Raw genomic sequence first — 6,000 nt, forward strand, 5'->3', positions numbered from 1 at the left:
AATTTATTCTCCAAAGACCCAGCCTTTGTTAGAGCTACAGGAAATCAATGTTAAAGGTGAAAGCTTTCAATTAATTTCTTGTACTTTGGTAACAGTACCTGTCTCTGTGAATTTCTCAACTTCCCCTGTTTTTCTTTGAGCATTTTTTGCCATGATAAATCACTTGCTGTAGTAATATGTCATCAAGTTCTGAGCCCAGAGGAAGCAGTAAGTCACACTTCAGAGTTTTGAGTTTCAGATGCTAAAATCGTCCAATGCACAACAGTGGCGCAGTGGTTAGCACTGCAGCCTCACAGCTCCAGGGACCCGGGTTCGATTCCAGGTACTGCCTGTGTGGAGTTTGCAAGTTCTCCCTGTGTCTGTGTGGGTTTTCTCCGGGTGCTCCGGTTTCCTCCCACAAGCCAAAAGACTTGCAGGTTGATAGGTAAATTGGCCATTATAAATTGTCACTAGTATAGGTAGGTGGTAGGGAAATATAGGGACAGGTGGGGATGTTTGGTAGGAATAGGGGATTAGTGTAGGATTAGTATAAATGGGTGGTTGATGTTCGGCACAGACTCGAAGGGCCTGTTTCAGTGCTGTATATCTAATCTAATCAACCTTTTTAGACAGGAACACAAAGACTTGAAACCAAGATAATGTCATTTACTTGAGCAGATACAGGAATAGTGGTTTTGGTGCTAAAGATGGAGGATGGGGTAAAGGTTGGAAGGCATCCCAGAGGATGTCAGGGGAACTCTGACCAAGATTGTAGTTTAAGTACCTGAAAGGGTTAATGTTTGAGACAGTGAGAGTAAACCCCTCCCACTGTACTGATGATGATGATGCAATAGTCACATGGGTATTAGGCTGAGAAGAAGCTAGAAGCAGCAACAAGATGTGCTGGTTATGCAAGCTTGCGGAGAGTTTAAATAGTGATATCTGTATATTGGAAATGCGTTACTCTTTAGCTCTACAAAGAACCCAAGGCTTCTTTAGGCAATATTCAATCTATGCAACCACAATAGCTAATAAAGGTAAGATGCTACCTGTCTCAAACTGACACATACATTCTCTTTACAACTTACTCTCAAGGTGTCCCAGTCTTTCATGTCCTCAACCACAGTACTATCATCATCCCACTTTAACCCTTCACTTTGGAACAGGAAACAAGCGGCACTAGAACCACCAGCTGGTGGAGGCACTTTTACCATCCGTCAGATCACATTCCTATACCAGCTGCATGACTTAGAAGTAATGCCAATGATTCATACTGTACATTCAAACATTCATTTGTAATGTCATAAAAGTTGTGATGTTCCACAAAGTTGAATATTTGTTTGTAAAATACCTTTTATTTACTGTTTGATAGAAGCTGGGCCAGAATGATACTAGGGCTTAGGGGGTTAAATTGTGAGGATAGGTTACATAAACTTAGCTTGTGTTCCCTTGAGTATATAAGATGGAAGAGTAATCTGATCAAGGTGTTTAAAACCTAAATAGAGTAGCCAGTATTTTCTTACATTATTAACTGCACTGCGTAATGAAGGAAGAATGAGATAAAACACAAAGGACCCAAAATTCTTAGAGCTCTGCTCCACTACCTGAAATGTGGCAGACAGGGATTTCCACTGGTAATCAGCTCCAGCCTTGACCTGGAATGGGGTTTTTAGCATTAATAGGGCAGTTATTCTGAGTTTCCAAGTGGTACCTTGTAATCGGGAGAGGGTGGATCTTTATAGCCAAAAAGCTCTTATTTTTTAATTCCACTTAGCCAATTTAGCTTTCTTAGCAGCAATAGCGTGCTCTGTCAGGATGACATCACTGGCATGTGAGTGCAGGTAAACATTGTATTGAGGTGTGGGCAAGTGAGGCAGAGCTGACATGATTTCTGGCAGGTGACATTGGGGTTCTGGTCCTGCCTGTTCTGATGTAGCAAGGGGATGAGTGGGGAGGGGGCCTCAGTGGGAACTGGCAAAAGAATCGTCAGCTACTACCTCCATCAAAATGTCTCAGCATGAAAAGTCCATGCAGCTTCTGCTTCAGAGGCCTTCTCCAAAGCCCAGGAATTTTGGTCTCAATAAAGTTAAAACCACAGCCTAGATTTGCAGGACTATAGGATTGAGCAGGGGAATGGGACCGACTGGATAGATCTGTGGAGAGCTGGCATGGACTCGATGGGCTGAATGGCCTCCTTCTGTGCCATAAATGACTCGATGACTCTACTGGCTGATGTGACGGCCATTGTCCCAATTTGGTCCACGCAGATCCATTCAACAAAATCATACATCACTCTCCAAAGATCACGCGTTCAGCTGCAAATGGGGCCCACCACTAGTTTTATTTAAAGGACCATGCACCCAACTTGCAGGTAAGGTGAATTTGAAGAACTTCTGTTTTGAGTAGCATCTGGAAGTACTGTAGAGTGTTTTTGGAGGTGTTGTAGTGAATTACTGGATTTAGAAAGGAGTGTTGCCGCATCCTCACAGGCAGGGAAGAGGATTTGGTGACCTGTCCACACAAAGGCTGCAAGAGGTCTGCGAGCTGCAGTTGGAGTGCCTCTCGGTCTGTAGGACCACAGGGAGATAAAGGAGAGGCTACGGAGAGGGCAAGCTCTGCATGATTCCCTGTCATGTTGGAACCTCCTTACTCCTTGACAGTGACAGTGTGTTATTTGCCTGGCCAGCGTCAGTGTGCATCCTCATCAGCATTCTCCTGTATGCCATCCCAGCGAGGTCCTCATCTGTGACTCTTGTAGCAGAACTTGACATTGACCTCGTCCTCTGGTGAGCTAGAACATGAACTATCCTTTCCCCCTGACCTGGCTGCTGCCCACTCATGCCCGGTGACTCACCACTTTCAGATTCTAACTCTATACTAGTCTCCAAGGTATGTACAGTGCCAGTATCAGAGCTGGTGGCTGGGAGTGGCAGATCCAGTGATGGGCTCTCTTTATCATTGCTGTGCTACTGCTATCGCTCCTCCCCCCGGGGCTGCTGGGGCTCCTGTGCAGTCGGCTGCTCCTGGCTGTCTGAAAGCAGGAAGTCAGAAGGGGAAGGTTGGGGTGAGGGAAGGGTATTGGGATGGGAACAAGAGGTCCATGGTCACACCATCAGCAGTTTGCTCACCATGCCAGACAGCAGGGTGAGGATGAGCTGGAAGTTGGGAAGGGGTATAAAGCAGTAACATAGCATTATCCTTAATGTTCTCAGCGATGTCGATGTAACAGGCTCTGTCGCAGCAGGACCCTTGATGCAGAGAGCTTCCATCTCCATAATTCTCAGGAAATGCAGGCATCCTTGACCCCCGCCAGTTCTGCTGTTCCTTCTATTATGTGCCATCTTGACCCACAAGAGAGAGGTAAAATGTCAGTGACTGTGTAGCGCTGTGTTTGCGGGATGTGCCTATCTGAATAGCTAGAGATATGTGGAAGCAGCAAGAGGTGGATGTGAGGGTAGCATCATTGGAATGGGCTGGATTTTGTTCCCAGCCCAACACATCAGGTTTCATGGTGGGGGCCGGGGGCCGGAGAATCGGAGCAGCAGCGGTTGCCATGTAACCCAACGCAGAGATTGCCGGTTCTGATCTTCTCGGCGGCAGTGAGGCTCTGTGGCAGCACCTCCGCCGTTCTGCTAAGAGACCCTGCTTTCCATATGGTAATTACCTCTTTGCATTCATTTAAATGTAATACACAGCGATCTCACCTTCAGTTCCCAATCATGAACACGTCATGTGGCACTCACGTGCCTTCACTTTCCCATCCAAGAGAAGCTGGTGCCACTGAGGTGGGGAAGGGGGCAACTCTGCATGATTTAGTGAATGGGGGGAAGGGGCAACTCTGCATGATTCAGTGAATGGGGGGAAGGGGCAACTCTGCATGATTTAGTGAATGGGGGGAAGGGGCAACTCTGCATTATTTAGTGTAAAGTGGAGGAGGAGGCAACTCTGCATTATTTAGTGTATGGGGGGAAGGGGGCAACTCTGCATGATTCAGTGAATGGGGAAGGGTCAACTCTGCATTATTTAGTGTATGGGGGAAGGGTCAACTCTGCAAGATTTAGTGTATGGGGGAAGGGTCAACTCTATTATTTAGTGTATGGGGGAAGGGTCAACTCTATTATTTAGTGTATGGGGGAAGGGTCAACTCTATTATTTAGTATCTGGGGGGAAGGGGGCAACTCTGCATTACTTAGTGTATCGGGGAAGGTCAACTCTGCATGATTTAGTGTATGGGGGAAGGGTCAACTCTATTATTTAGTGTATGGGTGAAGGGTGAACTCTGCAAGATTTAGTGTATGGGGGAAGGGTCAACTCTATTATTTAGTGTCTGGGGGGAAGGGGGCAACTCTGTATTATTTAGTGTATGGGAGAAGGGTCAACTCTATTATTTAGTGTTTGGGGGAAATGCCAACTCTATTATTTAGTGTCTGGGGCAAGGGCCAACTCTATTATTTAGTGCATGGGGGAAGGGTCAACTCTGCAAGATTTAGTGACTGGGGGGAAGGGTCAACTCTGCATTATTTAGAGTCTGGGCGGAAGGGGGCAACTCTGCATTATTTAGTGTATGGCGGAAGGGTCAACTCTATTATTTAGTGTATGGGGGAAGGGTCAACTCTGTTATTTAGTGTATGGGGGAAGGGTCAACACTGCATTATTTAATGTATGGAGAAGGGTCAACTCTATTATTTAGTGTATGGGGGGAAGGAGCAATTCTATTATTTAGTGTATGGGGGGATGGGGGCAACTCTGCATTATTTAGTGTGTGGGGTAAGGGGGTCAACTCTGCATTATTTAGTGTATGGGGGAAGGGGCAACTCTGCATTATTTAGTATATGGGGCAAGGGGTCAACTCTGCATTATTTAATGTATGAGGGAAGGGTCAACACTGCATTATTTAATGTATGGGGAAGGGTCAACTCTATTATTTCGTGTATGGGGGGGAAGGGGGCAACTCTGCATCATTTAGTGTATGGAAGGAAGGGAACAACTCAGCCTGATTTAGTGTATGGGGGAAGGGTCAACTCTGCATGATTTAGTGTATGGGGGAAGGGGCAACCCTGCATTATTTAGTGTATGGGGTAAGGGGCAACTCTGCATTATTTAGTGTATGGGGTAAGGGGCAACTCTGCATTATTTAGTGTATGGGGGAAGGGTCAACTCTGCATGATTTAGTGTATGGGGGAAGGGGCAACCCTGCATTATTTAGTGTATGGGGTAAGGGGCAACTCTGCATTATTTAGTGTATGGGGTAAGGGGACAACTGCATTATTTAGTGTATGGGGGAAGGGGTCAACTCTATTATTTAGTGTATGGGGGAAGGGTCAACTCTGCATGATTTAATGTATGGGGGAAGGGCCAACTCTATTATTTGGTGTATGGGGGAAGGGGGCAACTCTGCATTATTTAGTATATGGTGGGAAGGAGCAACTCTGCATTATTTTGTGTATAACTAAACTCTGCATTATGTTCTACTGTGTGCAGAACTGTCAGCCTTTCAAAAATGGCGCCAGCACCTGCTCCTGCCTCAGCTGATGCTGTGAATGGCATCGCCATTATGTTAAGTGGCCGCCCGCTGCCTAATCGCAGCAGTGCAGGTCCCATGTGGGAACGGCTGCCATGTTCCGCGCCCGCCAACTACAACATTCAGCTCGAACGTGTTTGAGGGTGAGACAGAATATCTGGATGATGGGCATGGTTCCTGAGTGCTAGAGAGTTCTGCTGGGTGAGGGATAGGGGTGTGGTGCATTGAGCAGCATGAGAGGTTGGTGGTGAGGTGGGTAGGAGATGTCATGTAAAGATGCATTCACTGACCTTGACCACCTGCATAAGGTCATTCTTGTGGAACACCTGCTATGTCCTTGTGACCAGATGACAGGAATTGACCTCCTTGGACAGCTGCTCCTAATCCCTTTTGAGGGCAGTTATGGGGGCCTCCCAGCCCCCTGTGGAACCATAGCATCTCTCCTCCAGTGCACCTCTGCAACTAAGGCCTCCAGGACCACATATGTGACCCTGGAGCCC

The sequence above is a fragment of the Heterodontus francisci genome, chromosome 9 (assembly GCF_036365525.1).
Source record: "Heterodontus francisci isolate sHetFra1 chromosome 9, sHetFra1.hap1, whole genome shotgun sequence".
Classification (NCBI taxonomy): Eukaryota; Metazoa; Chordata; class Chondrichthyes; order Heterodontiformes; family Heterodontidae; genus Heterodontus; species Heterodontus francisci.